General features: G+C 43.1%; 1 protein-coding gene across 2 annotated transcripts in view; it reads right to left on the bottom strand.

Annotated features, from left to right (window-relative positions):
- Positions 1-15,429, bottom strand: part of ptprn2 (protein tyrosine phosphatase receptor type N2) — a 1,029,064-nt gene that overhangs the window by 80,819 nt on the left and 932,816 nt on the right. The gene's annotated exons all lie outside the window — the stretch shown is intronic.

Genomic DNA, 15,429 nt, shown 5'->3' with positions numbered 1-15,429 from the left:
TCAGGCCATTCGGTCCATTGGGTCTGCTTTGCCTTTCCAACATGGCTGATCACTTTTCAATCCCATTCCTCTGCCTGCTTCTCGTAACTTTTGACGCCTTTAAAATTCAAGAACCTATCAACTTCACTTTAAATATACCCAATGACTTAGCCAGAGATATCAATAATAAGAGGGTCTAGGTTTATGCTGAAAGGTAAGGGGTTTAGAGGGGACGTGTTTAAGGGTGAGGCAGGTACTCTCAAAACATTTAAAAGTATGCTAATCAGGACTTGAAACATCATTGCATTGGCCATAAGACCATAAGATATAGAAGTTGGCCATTCGGCCCATCAAGTCTGCTCCACCATTCAATCATGGGCTGATCCAATTCTTCTAATCATCTCCACTCCTCTGCCTTCACCCCATACCCTCTGATGCCCTGACTAATCAAGAATCCATCTATCTCTGCCTTAAATACATCCAATGACTTGGCCCCCACAGTCGCTCATGGCAACAAATTCCAGATTTACCACTCTCTGACTAAAGTAATTTCTCCGCATCTCAGTTCTAAAAGGACGTCCTTCAATCCTGAAGTCGTGCCCGCTTATCCTAGAATTCCCTACCAAGGGAAATAACTTTGCCACATCTAATCTGTTCAGGCCTTTTAACATTCGGAATGTTTCTATGAGGTCCCCCCTCATTCTCCTGAACTCCAGGGAACACAGCCCAAGAGCTGCTAGACGTCCCTCATATGGTAACCCTTTCATTCCTGGAATCATTCTTGTGAATCTTCTCTGAACCCCCTCCAATGTCAGTATATCTTTTCTAAAATAAGGAGTCCAAAACTGCACACAATACTCGAAGTGTGGTCTCACGAGTGCTTTATAGAGCCACAACATCACATCCCTGCTCTTATATTCTATACCTTGAGAAATGAATGCCAACATTGCATTTGCCTTCTTCACCACCGACTCAACCTGAAGGTTAACCTTTAGGGTATCTCGCACAAGGACTCCCATGTCCCTTTGCATCTCTGCATTTTGAATTCTCTCCCCATCTAAATAATAGGCTGCCCGTTTATTTCTTCCACCAAAGTGCATGACCATACACCTTCCAACATAGTACTTCATTTGCTACTGCTTTGCCCATTCTCCTAAACTATCTAAGTCTCTCTGCAGGCTCTCTGTTTCCTCAACGCTACCCACTCCTCCACCTGTCTTTGTATCATTAGCAAATTTAGCCACAAATCTATTAATACTGTAGTCCAAATCATTGCCATATATTGTAAAAAGCAGCGGTCCCAGCATCGACCACTGTGGAACTCCACTGGTAACTGGCAGCCAGCCAGAATAGGATCCTTTTATTTCCACTCTCTGTTTTCTGTCGACTAGTGAATGCTCCACCCATGCTAGTAACTCCCCTGTAATTCTATGGGCTCTTATCTTGCTAGGCAGCCTCATGTGTGGCACCTTATCAAAGGCCTTCTGAAAATCCAAATATACAACATCCACTGCATCTCCCTTGTCTCGTCTACTTGTAATTTCCTCAAAGAATTGCAGTAGGTTTGTCATGCAGGATTTTCCTTTCAGGAAACCATGCTGGCTTTGCGCAAGATAGGAGGTAAGTGGTTGAGTGCTGGAAAAAGCAATTATTATAAATAAGAATCTTATTGCTGGCAGAGACAACATGAGCAGGGGAGTCTGATTCCATGCCAAAAGACTCTATGACTTCACGATCCGTAAAGTTTCCTCAGAGTTTATCCCAAAATTCATGGAAATCAACACAATATACTTTGAAGATTTTGCATGTGACTATATTAGGCACATTTATTTAGCGAAGAGTGTGCTTATTTCTATAAAAGAATGGGCTACTTCATATATAAAATAAATTTGTAACCTATTCTGATACAATTGATCTCACATTGGTTGCTATTGTCGAATGAGTATCACAGAAGGATGCTAAGCCAACTATAGGTAGATAGAAAGATATTTTTTGTCAACTGCCCTTTTAAAAATTCAATAGTTCTTAAAATTTACTTGGTTTCTGTTACTTAGTTGAAGGGATATCAATTTGTATTTTCAAATTTGAGTTTTCATCTGAGACTTTGGAAGAGAACCGCTCATTGTTGATGTTGAGTAAGAATATGGGTTGATATTTCCAGGTGGTTGAGAGTCCCCCAGGCTTGTAGCTCCCGGACTTATGAAGGCTGCACTTCCTCTGCTTGGAACTTCCAGAATGAAGGAAAAAGGAAAGGTACATTGCATCCGGAGTTTCTCCAGTTAGCGGAGGATTTCCCTCCACGCCTCTCCGACGTAGTGGGGAACCGCGTACGAGGCAAGTTACAGCAGTGGTTTGCCATTGCCTTCTGCCGGGTGAGTTTCCAAACAGATCACCAGCTCGTAACCCAGCATGAAGTCCAGCACTGATGCCACTACACCACCATCCGGCTCTGTCTTCATTAAGGTCAGAGGCCATGCTGTATTGGCAAGCCTCAAACTCAGAAATAGATCACCCACCCAAGGCATGGTGGCTGTCAAGTACTTTGAGCACAGGCTGTTCCTGGGTTACAAATGCCTGACTTACAGGCACCCCTATATCTGAATATAATTCCATAACTTTATTCAATTCATAAGTCCTCTGTAGGTTCATATAATTCTTTTGATCAGAACTTTCACTCTCTCCCTTCAGTAATGGTTTCTCATCAGTTTTATAAGCTTTTGATGCCATTCATTACATTATTGGGATCTTGTGGTTACTATATTCAGTGATTTATTTCTTTATGCTTTTTCAACATGGACAAAATTGACTTATGGAAGTCTGTAAAAACAGAACTTATTTGTTATCCAGGGATGGCCTGTAGATAAATAAATAAATGGCCAAATAAATAAATTTATAATTCAATTAATTTTATAAAATGTATACATCTTGCAAGTTAACCTTTCTCCTTCACAGCTTATTGAGGTAAAAGAGGCTATAGATTCAAAGTACAAAGTAAGTTCATTATCAAAGTTCGTATATGTCACCATATACAACTATGAGATTCATTTTCTTGCGGGCGTACTTAATAAATCCGATAACTATAATGAAATCAATGAAAGACCTCACCAACAGGGCGGACAACCAGGGTGCAAAAGACAAAAAGAAAGAAAAAAAGAAATAAGAAGAAGAATAAATAAGCAATAAATATCAAGAACATGAGATGAAGAAAGTGAGCCCATAGGTGTGGGAAAAGTTCAGTGATGGGGCAAGTAAAGCTGGGTAAAGTTACCCCCCTCTAATTCAAGAGACTATTGGTTAAGGGGTAATAACTTCCTAAAGCTGGTGGTGTGAGCTCTGAGGCTCCTGTACCTTCCACTTGATGGCAGCAGCGAGAACAGAGCATGAGCTGGGTGGTGGGTGCTGCTTTCCTTCGATAACACTCCGTGTAAATGTGCTCAATGGTCGGGAGGGCTTTACTCATGATTGAATGAGCTGTGTCCACTACTTTTTGTAGAATTTTCCATTTAAAGGCATTTTTGTTTCCATACCAGACTATGGTATGTCAGTATGCCAGTCAGTATACTCTCCACCGCACATCTTAGAAGTTTATCAAAGTCTTAGATGTCGTGCCGAATCTTCACAAACTTCTCAGAAAGTCGAGGCACTGCTGTGCTTTCTTTGTTATTGCACCTATCTGCTGGACCCAGAACAGCTCCCCTGAAATGATTGCAAATAAATATTTCAAGTTGCTGACCCTTTCTACCTCCGATCTGCCGATGTGGACTGACTTATGAACCTCCAATTTCCTCCTCTTGAAGTCAACAATCAGTTCCTTGGTCTTGCCGATATTGAGTAAGGGAGGTTGCTATTGTGGCACCACTCAGCCAGATTTTCAGTCTCCGTCCGATATGCTGATTCGCCACCACCTTTGATTTGGACAATAACAGTGATATCCTCAGCAAAGTTAAATATGGCATTAGAGCTGTGCTTAGCCTCACAGACATAAGTGCAAAGTGAGTAGAGCAGGCGGCTAAGCACAAAGCCTTGTGGTGCACCTGGGCTGATAGAGATTGTGGAGGAGATATTAGAAACATAGAAACATAGAATCTACAGCACCAAACAGGCCCTTTGGCCCACAATGCTGTGCCGAACATGTAGGTACTTTAGAAATTACCTAGGGTTACCCCTATTTTTCTAAGCTCCATGTACCTATCCGGGAGTCTCTTAAAAGACCCTATCGTATCCGACTCCACCACCGTTGCTGGCAGCCTATTCCATACACTCGCCACTCTCTGTGTGAAAAACTTACCCCTGACATCTCCTCTGTACCTCCTTCCAAGCACCTTAAAATTATGCACTCTCGTGTCAGCCATTTCAGCCGTGGGAAAAAGCCTCTGAGTATCCACACAATCAATACCTCTCTTTATCTTATACACCCCTATCAGGTCACCTCTCATCCTCCGCAGCTTCAAGGAGAAAAGGCAAAGTTCACTCAACCTATTCTCATAAGGCATGCTCCCCAATCCAGTCAACATCCCTGTAAATCTCCTCTGCACCGTTTCTATAGTTTCCACATCCTTCCTGCAGTGCAGCAACCAGAACTGAGTACAGTACTCCAAGTGGGGTCTGACCAGGGCCCTATGTAGCTGTAACATTACCTCTTGCCTTTTAAACTCAATCCCATGGTTGATGAAGGCCAATGCACCGTACGCCTTCTTAACCACAAAGTAAACCTGCGCAGCAGCTTTGAGTATCCTATGGGCTAGGACCCAAAGATCCTTCTGATCCTCGACGCTGCCAAGAGTCTTACCATTAACACTATATTCTGCCATCATATTTGACTTACCAAAATGAACCACCTCACACTTACCTGGGTTGAACTCCATCTGCCACTCCTCAGCCCAGTTTTGCATCCTATATAATACTGTAACCTCTGACAGCCCTCCACACTATCCACAACACCCCCAACATTTGCAAATATACTAACCCATCCCTCCACTTCCTCATCCAGGTCACTTATAAAAATTCTGAAGAGAAGGGGTCCCAGAACAGATCCCTGAGGCACACCACTGCTCTCCGACCTCCATGCAGAATATGACCCATCTACAACCACTCTTTGCCTTCTGTGGGAAGCCAATTCTGGATCCACAAAGCAAGGTCTCCTTGGATCCCATGCCTCCTTACTTTCTCAATAAGCCTTGCCAGTGGTAACGTATCAGCTGCCTTGTTGAAGTCCATATACACTACATCTACTGCTCTTCCTTCATCAATCTGTTTAGTCACATCCTCAAAAAGTTCAATCAGGCTCGTAAGGCACGACCTATCTTTGACAAAGCCATGCTGACTATTCCTAATCATATTATGCTTCTCCAAATGTTCATAAATCCTGCCTCTCAGGATCTTTTCCATCAACTTACCAACCATTGAAGTAAGACTCACTGGTCTATAATTTCCTGGGCTATCACTACTCCCTTTCTTGAATAAGGGAACAACATTTGCAACCCTCCAATCTTCTGGAAACTCTCCCGTCTCCATTATGCAAAGATCATTGCCAGAGGCTCAGTAATCTCCTCCCTCGCCTCCCACAGTAGCCTGGGGTACATTTCATCCGGTCCCAGAGACTTATCCAACTTGATGCTTTCTAATTGCTCCAGCACATCCTCTTTCTTAATGTCTATATGCTCAAGCTTTTCAATCGGCTGTAAGTCATCCCTACAATTGCCAAGATCCATTACCATAGTGAATACAGAAGCAAAGTATTCATTAAGTACCTCTGCTATCTCCATACACAGTTTTCCACTGTCCTATTCTCTCACGTTTTATCCTCTTGCTCTTTACATACTTGTAGAATGCCTTGGGGTTTTCTTTAATCATGCTTGCCAAGGCCTTCTCATGGCCCCTTCTGGCTCTCCTAATTTCATTCTTAGTCTCCTTCCTGCTAGCCTTATAATCTTCTAGATCTCTATTATTACCGAGTTTTTTGAACCTTTCGTAAGCTTTTCTTTTCTTCTTGACTCGATTTTCAGCAGCCTTTGTATACCACGGTTCCTGTACCCTACCATCCTTTCCCTGTCTCATGGGAATGTATCTATGCAGGACTCCATGCAAATATCTCCTGAACGTTTGCCACATTTCTTCCGTACATTTCCCTGAGAACATCTGTTCCTAATTTATGCCTCCAAGTTCCTGCCTCATAGCTTCATATTTCCCCTTACTCCAATTAAACGCTTTCCTAACTTGCCTGTTCCTATCCCTCTCCAATGCTATTGTAAAGGAGATAGAACTGTGATCACTATCTCCAAAATGCTCTTCCACTGAGAGACCTGACACCTGACCAGGTTCATTTCCCAATACCAGATCAAGTACAGCCTCTCCTCTTGTAGGCTTATCTACATATTGTGTCAGGAAACCTTCCTGAACACACCTAACAAACTCCACCCCATCTAAACCCCTTGCTCTAGGGAGATGCCAATCAATATTTGGGAAATTAAAATCTCCCACCACGACAACCCTGTTATTATTACACCCTTCCAGAATCTGTCTCCTTATCTGCTCCTCGATGTCCCTGTTACTATTGGGTGGCCTATAAAAAACTCCCAGTAGAGTTACTGACCCTTTCCTGTTTCAAAATTCCACCCACAGAGACTCAGTAAACAATCCCTCCATGACTTCCTCCTTTTCTGCAGCCGTAACACTATCTCTGATCAGCAATACCATGCCCCCACCTCTTTTGCCTCCCTCCATGTCCTTTCTGAAACATCTAAAGCCTGGCACTCTAAGTTACCATTCCTGCCCCTGAGCCATCCAAGTCTCTGTAATGGCCACAACATCATAGCTCCAAGTACTGATCCAGGCTCTAAGCTCATCTGCTTTGTTCATGATGCTTCTTGCATTAAAATAGACACATCTCAAACCATCAGTCTGAGCGCATCCCTTCTCTATCACCTGCCTATCCTTCCTCTCGCAGTCTCCAAGCTTCCTCTATTTGTGAGCCAACTGCCCCTTCCTCCGTCACTTCAGTTCGGTTCCCACCCCCCAGCAATTCTAGTTTAAACTCTCCCTAATAGCTTTAGCAAACCTCCCCGCCAAGATATTGGTCCCCCTCGGATTCAAGTGCAACCCGTCCTTTTTGTACAGGTCACGCCTGCCCCAAAAGAGGTCCTAATGATCCAGAAATCTGAATCCCTGCCCCCTGCTCCAATCCTTCAGCCACGCATTTATCCTCCACCTTATTCTATTCCTATATTGTTGCCAGTCTGAACTGACTGGGGTCTGTATGTGAGGTAATCGAGGATCTAATTGCACTAGAAGATATTGAGGCCAAGGTCTAGAAGATTTCGGTACCTTGACTAACCTGGAGCAGGTTTAGAGGATGACTTTTTCCAGTTTAACTGCTATAAGATGGTACTTCTTTGTTGGACTCTATAAAGGGTCCAATGTCAGAATACAAAATCACCAGAAATCAAGAATTTTGAGTTCATAATGTGTTTGCATCAGTCATTAGTTCCTTGTGGTACCGCCAATAAGTGTAATTCCACAGGAATACCTATTTTAATAAAGATTTCCTCTCATGGGAAAAATGCAGATGCATAGAGATGGTTAGCAGGACGGGCAGCATCTATGAAACAGCACAGGTGCTTCTCCAAGCTTCCAGAACTTGCAGTGTTTTGCTTGGAGTTATTTCCAAGATCTTGAAATGCAAATAAACTCAAACAATTTTCAAGCACAGACCTATTATTGTTGATTTACAAGGGAGACTCAGCTAGGTAATGGTCTAGTTGTAAGACACCTTGTTTCTATTAGTCTTCATCTATTAGTTATCAAGGATGACGCACAAGATGCCTCTGTGACCCACTAGCTTCAGCATGATTGCTGTAATTTTAGTAGAAATCAAATCAAGTTCAAGAAATACTAAAAGAAAGACAGTATGTACTGTGCATTATTTTTCGGTTGAGAAGAACACAGACTTCTGTTACACAAATGAATCTGAGACATGGGCTTGCAAATTATATAGCACGCATCCAGCATCAGATTGACCCCCGTAACATAGTACACTGCAGTAATCACTTCTGTAGAGAAGAAAACATCAGCTGCCAATTGTGCACAGCAAGATCCCACAAATTGAGAGATTACAGCCGGATAACTTGCTTTATTTATGTGTTTTTTAAAATACTTACCGACTGATGGTTTTATTTACTGGAGGTGCCAGAGATCTTGGGAAGAGTGACTGAGGACAGAGACCCTGAGAACTGTGATCAAGGGCACAGGCCCTGAGAACTGTGATGAAGGGCAGAGACCCCAGGAATGCAGTTGAGGACAAGGCACACTAGCCACAACCAATGGTGTGGAGATCCAAGGAACACAATTGCGGGCAGAAACCCTGGGAGTAAGTTATCAAGAGAAGAGACCCTGATGGCGGAGAGTGACCCTGGAACAGTGAATGAGGATAGAGGCCCTGAGAAAGCCAATATGCGTGGAAACCCTGTGAACAGTGATTGATAGAAGTGATCCAGCAACAGAGGTCGAGGAGAGTGACTAAGCAACAGCGATTAAGAGCAGACGAGAAAAAAGCCAGACACTCTGGCAGCGGGTGAGTTAAAGACTAGAGAATCCAGAAATATCTGAGGAGCAAGACTGAAACCCCAGGAGCAAGAGTGGCTGGATGAGCAGAGGCCTGGCAGGCAAGAATTATCAGTGCTGTAATTGAAGAGATCTTTATTCTTGGATTAGAGAACGTGCTTCCACACGGGGAGGCCAAAAAGTATTCATGCCCTCTGGTATTAGACTTTCAACCGTGAGGAAAAGATAGCCTGCCTATGCCTCTCATAATCTTGTAACCCTGTATTAGATCTCTCCTCAGCCTCCGGTGCACTAGGGAATACAAACTAAATTTGTCCAACCTTTCCTTATAACACAAGCTATCTAATCCAGGCAACATCCTGGTAAACAACACACAAGACGCTGGAAGAGCTCAGCAGGTCAGGCGACATCCATGGAGGGGAATAAATAGTTGATATTTCCGGCTGAGATCCTTCATCAGGACTAAGGGTCTGATTTGAAACATTTTCCTCCATAGATGCTGAGTTCCTCCAGCATTTTGCATATGTGTTGCTGGAGATTTCCAGCATCTGCAGAATTTCTGGTGCTTAGCATCCTGGTAAATCTCTTCTGCACCCTCTCCAAAGCCTCAACATCCTTCCTATAATGGAGCAACCAGAATTAAATGGAATACTCCAAATGCAACCTAACCAGAGTTTTGTTAAGCTGCAACATAACTTCTAAAGTTCAAAGTTCAAAGAGAATTTATTATCAAAGGACGTATACTGTGTGTCTCCATAATTTACTCTGGAGGTTCATTTTCTTGCAGGCTCTCAAGGTAGAAAAGAAATAGAATAGAATCAATGAAAAACCATGCACAAAGACTGACAAAAAAACGATGTGCAAATTGTGCAACTACATATAATATTACTACCAATAATAAATAAACCTGAGAACATGAGTTGTATAGTCCTTGAAAGTGAGTCCATAGGTTGTGTTGAGTGATCAGTTCAGTGTTGAGGTGAGTGAAATTACCAAAGCTGGATCAGAAGCCTGGTGGTTGAAGGGTAATAACTGTTCCTGGACCTGGTGGTGCGGGACTTAAGGCTCCTGTGTCTCCTTCCCGATGGCAACAGTGAGAAGAGAGCATGGCCTGGACAGTTGAGGTCCTTGACAACGGAATCAGCCTGATTCTTGAAGTCCTTTCCTCAACTAACAAAAGCAAGCATACCATATTCCTTCTTTACCACCATATTAACTTGTCCAGGCACTTTCAGGGAATGTGGAAATTAATCAAGAGGAACAGTGGAGCAAGTTGACCTTGATACATTTAAGGGAGAACTTAATCAACAAATGACAGAAACGTTAGGCTGGTGGAACGTGATGAAGCAAGTTCAGAGAAAGATCATGTAGACCTTAAGGTCCGGCATGGGCCAAATGGCCTGTTCCTGCAACTAGAACCACCACTGGGTTCCACACAATTAAACAGTTTGTCTTTACTTGGGCAGCTGTAAGTAGAGCTTCGCCTGTGGATGTGGATGTACATGAACATTTGGAGTGCTAGATTTGTACTTGGAAGAGCTGGCTCTGTCAGGCTTTTGCAACTACTGGAGGATTTCCAGAAAATCTATGAGGAAGCAGTGTGCAATGAAGAAGAATGTCGTGGGAATGAACAATGGCAGACTCGTCACTTTAGTAATCAGTGCCACGTAGCCTCCTTTTGTATTAGTGACATCAAATTTATATCGATCACTCATCACCCCCCCCGTATAAAACAGTCAGTATTTCTCTGATTAGATCCCTGGACATAATGTCTCCATTAAAAGATCATCTTTATGTACTCATATAATATAAGAGCCCCACATCGAGACTCAAGGAATCTGGGCCTAGGATATACTTAATGAGTTCTGAGTTGGGAGCACTTTGGGAGCTATTACCTGGAGGACTGTATACATGTTGATCGCCTTATTTAAGAAAGTATGTGCCTCCTTTGGAGGCAGTATGGGGAACTGCTAGATGATTTGAAATAAAGTAGGCGTGTAATGAAGAGAGGCAAAGAATATTCTGGTTTAGAAAAATGGCAGGTAATCTTGCTGGAGCATACATGATCCTAGGGACACTAAGCAGATGCTTTGAAGATATTTCCCTTGGTGGGCATATCTGAAAATGAGGGCATAACCTTGGAATATAGGATCATCCACTTAGAATGGCAATTTTTCTCTCAGCAGGTTATAAATCTTTGGTATTTCCTACTCCCGAGAGCTGTGGAGGCTGAGTTACTGTGAGTATTTAAGACAGTATTTGACCGGAGGAAAGTGCCGGATTATGGGGAGCTGAGGCCAAGATCAGACCTGTCATTATTATATGTATCTTCTTATATTTTTCTTAAACGTTTCTCCAGTTTTTTAAAAAAAATTTCCATCGAACGAAATGAACACATTCCAGCAAAAGAATCACCGGAATTGAGAATGAATCTTTTTCCTCTCCTCAGCAATTTATTTATTTATTTATTTATTGAGATACAGCACAGAATACGCCCTTCGACCCCTTCGAGCCGTGCCACAAAGCAATGCCCCAATTAATTTAATCCTAGCCTAATCACGGGACAATTTACAACGATGAATTAATCTACTAACTGGCATGTCTTTGGACTGTAGGTGGAAACTGGAGCACCCAGAGGAAACCCACGCAGTCACGGGGAGAATGTAGACTCCTTACAGGCAGTGGTGGGAATTGAACCTGGGTTACCTGCACTGTAAAGCTATGTGCTAACTACTATGCTACCATGCAGGTATCAGTGCGTGGCAGCATAGTGGACAAAAAGAAAAAACGAGGCCAAAAAGCAAAACGAGGAATGTGACACAGTCACAATTTCACGCAAGTAAAGCTAAATTGGCCAGTGCTTCATTCCTATTGCGTAGTGCGAGACTAAGGTGCTGGGGATGGTATTAGAGGAAGCCCAGTGGCATGGAAAGCTGATACCTCACAGATCCAGAAACCTGGGTTCAATCCTGACCCATGACCATGTGGATTTCACCCAGGCGTTCCGGTTTCCTCCCACGTACCAAAGACACGCAAGCTGATAGGTCAATTGGCCCGTGCATATGTAATCTGGGGTGGGGGGGGGGTTGATGGAAATGTGGAAAGAATAAAAGAAAGGATTAGAATAGGATTATTGTAACAAGGTGGGTGATAGTTGGCATGGACTTGGTGCAATGAAAAACCATGTTTCCCTGCTGAATGACTTTATGATTCTGTATGATTCTACACAACATCTCTGTAATTCATTCTTGATTACCACACACTGTTGCAATTACACCGTGTGGTTAATGCCATCAATCAGAGGTGGATTTCTAGGCAATTACATGAACAATATTTCAGTGTTGACAGATCTCTATGCATCTGCTCCACTAACAGAGGGCAATATTGTGTGGATCAATCAACCTAATTCACTCAGCTTCCTGGTTGCTGTGATGTTAGGAGTTTGCACTGTAGAAGTTCTCACTGGACAGCTCCACACTGGGTAGACCTGTGATGATCTGGCTCCCTATTCCTTATGCACGTTAGATTTTATTAGTGGGATTAAACCAGTAATAACAGATGTCAGCAGTGTGTAATAGGATCACGGAAATCCAATCAAGAGCCGCCGAGTTATTTCAGCTTCAGACACTCTGCATGTGCCCACTTTAATCTGCCTGAACCACTACAATACTACCCTCCTCTCTAACTCTACAGAGACAAAACAAATAATAAAGGCATCCGTTAGTCTTGCGAGACCATGGATCTGCGCCTGGAAAGTCTTCACTCTCCAGGGCACAGGCCTGGGCAAGGTTGTATGGAAGACCAGCAGTTGCCCATACTGCAAGTCTCCCCTCTCCATGACACCAATGTTGTCCAAGGCAAGGGCATTAGGACCCATACAGCTTGGCACCAGTGTCATCGCGGATCAATGTGTGGTTAAGTGCCTTGCTCAAGGACACAACACGTTGCCTCGGCTGGGGCTCGAACTCACGACCTTCAGGTCGCTAGTCCAATGCCTTAACCACTTGGCCACGTGCAAAACAAATACATCACAATATACCGCACAATGCTGAGCATAAACTGACGCTCAATGTTTTTTCTCAAAATGCACAATTAGCATGGAGGTGGCGGTCTTTCATATCAGGGAAGAGAGCAGTCAGATTCCAGCTGCAGCTTCTCTGTTTTCATTGCTCCCGCACGATAGTGCAGAGTAAGTTTTGCAATGTTACCCTTAATGAAAGCGATAGGGAGACCATGGGTGGAAAACAGCATTGGTCTTGCATCACTATTACCTGATCTGATTGCCCATCAGCAAAGTCAGACGCAGGATACATCTGTTTCATCACATCATCACTCTCATCTTCTCCGTGCCACCTGTCTAATCAGCCCCTTGAGATATTCTACAAATAGTAGCAACCATTTATAATAATTTTATATTTCTTAAATAAAGGCGCTTAAAGAAAATTTTTTAAAAATCACTGCACTGATAGAGCTGATAGAGGTGTATAAGATGATGAGAGGCATTGATTGTGTGGATAGTCAGAGGCTTTTTCCCAGGGCTGAAATGGCTAGCATGAGAGGGCACAGTTTTAAGGTGCTTGGAAGTAGGTACAGAGGAGATGTCAAGGGTAAGTTTTTTACGCAGAGAGTGGTGAGTGCGTGGAATGGGCTGCCAGTGATAGTGGTGGAGGCGGAATCGATAGAGTCTTTTACGAGGCTCCTGGATAGGTACATGGAGCTTAGAAAAATAGAGGGCTATAGGTAATCTTAGGTAATTTCTAAGTAAGTACATGTTTGGCACAGCATTGTGGGCCGAAGGGCCTGTATTATGCTGGAGGTTTTCTATGTTTCTATGTTTCTTTCAAAAGGATTCTTCTCCCTGGATTCCAGACAACCACTTTCAAGAAGTATTTTTTTTATTATTAACAGATGGATCTGGGAATACAATTCCTTAAAAGTAGCATCACAGGTATATAGGGTTGTAAAGAAACATAGAAACATTATCTCTCGGCGCCTAAACTCAATCCCACGATTGATGAAGGCCAACGCAGAACTCCACGCAAATATACCCTGAACATTTGCCACATTTCTTCCGTACATTTCCCAATACCAGAAAGATTTTGGTACCTTGGCCTTCATAAATCAAAGTACTGAGTAGAGGAGTTGGAATGTTATGTTGAAGTTGTATAAGATGGTGAGGCCTAATTCAGGATATTGTGTGCAGTTCTGGTCACCTACCTATAGGAAAGGTATCAATAGGATTGAGAGAATGCGGAGAAAATTTACGAGGATGCTGCCAGGACTTGAGAACCCGAGTTATAGGGAAAGGTTGAAGAGGGACTTTATTCCCTGAAGTGTAGGAAATGAGGGGAGATTTGATAGAGGTGTACAAAGTTATGAAGGGCATAGATAGAGTAAATGACAGTACCTCCTTGTGCAACTGGATCTTTGGTTTCCTCACTTATAGACTCCAGACAGTCTGAATTGGCAACAGCATCTCCTCTACAATTTCCATCAGCACAGGTGCACCACAAGCCTGTATTCTTAGTCCCCTATTCTACTCGCTTTGTCCTTATGACTGTGTGGCTAAGCACAGCTCCTCTGCATGATAGCTCCTATGCATACTTAGAACCATAGAACACTACAGCACAGAGAACAGGCCATTCAGCCCTTCTAGTCTGTGCCAAAACTTTATTCAGCTAGTCCCATTGACCTGCACCCAGTCCATAACCCTCCAGACCTTTCCCATCCATGCATCTATCCAATTTTATTCTTAAAACTTAAGAGTGTGCCCATATTTACCACATCAGATGGCAGCTCGTTTCACACTCCCACCACTGTCTGAGTGAAGTTGCTCCTAATATTCCCCCTAAACCTTTCCCCTTTCACCCTAAATCCATGTCCTCTCATATTTATCTCTTCTAATCTAAGTGGAAAGAGCCTACTCGCATTTATTCTGTCTATACCCCTCATAATTTTGTAAACCTCTATCAAATGCCCCCTCATTCTTCTACACTCCAAGAAATAAAGTCCTAACCTGTTCAATCTTTCCCTGTAACTCAACTCCTGAAGGCCCCGCAACATCCTAGTAAATCTTCTCTGCACTCTTTCAATCTTACTGATATCCTTCCTATAGTTAGGTGACCAGAACTACACACAATACTCCAAATTTGGCCTCACCAATGTCTTATACAACCTCACCATAACACTCCTATTCTTATACTCAATACTTTTATTTATGAATGCCAGGATGCCAGATGCCTTCTTTACAACCCTGTCTACCTGTGACGCCACTTTCAGGGAATTACGTATCTGGACTCCTAGATCCCTTTGTTCCCCTGCACTCCTCAGTGCCCTACCATTTACTGTGTACGTCCTACCTTGACTTGTCCTTCCAAAATGCAACACCTCACACTTGTCTGCATTAAATTCCATCTGCCATTTTCTGGCCCATTTTTCCAGTTGGTCCAGATCCCTTTGCAAGCTTTGAAAGCCTTCCTCGCTGTCCACAGCACCTCCAAACTTGCTGATCCAATTTACCACATTATCATCTAGATCATTGATATAGACAACAAACAACAATGGTCCCAGCACAGATCCCTGAGGCACATCACTAGTCACAGGCCTCCAGTCTGATAAGCAAATCATCCACTACCACTCTCTGTCTTCTCTCACACAGCCAATTTCGAATCCAGTTTACAACCTCTCCATGGATACCTAGTGTCTGAACCTTCTGAACTAACCTCCCATGTGGGACCTTGTCAAAGGCCTTACTAAAGTCCATGTAGACAACATCCACAGCCTTTCCTTCATCTACTTTCTTGGTAACCTCCTCGAAAATCTTTACAAGATTCGTTAAACACGATCTACCATGCACAAAGCCATACTAACTATCCTTAATCAGCCCTTGGC

Source organism: Mobula birostris, chromosome 3 (assembly GCF_030028105.1).
Source record: "Mobula birostris isolate sMobBir1 chromosome 3, sMobBir1.hap1, whole genome shotgun sequence".
Taxonomy (NCBI): Eukaryota; Metazoa; Chordata; class Chondrichthyes; order Myliobatiformes; family Myliobatidae; genus Mobula; species Mobula birostris.
Note: the sequence above shows the minus strand (reverse complement) of the source record. Positions and strands in the feature narration are given on the sequence as shown.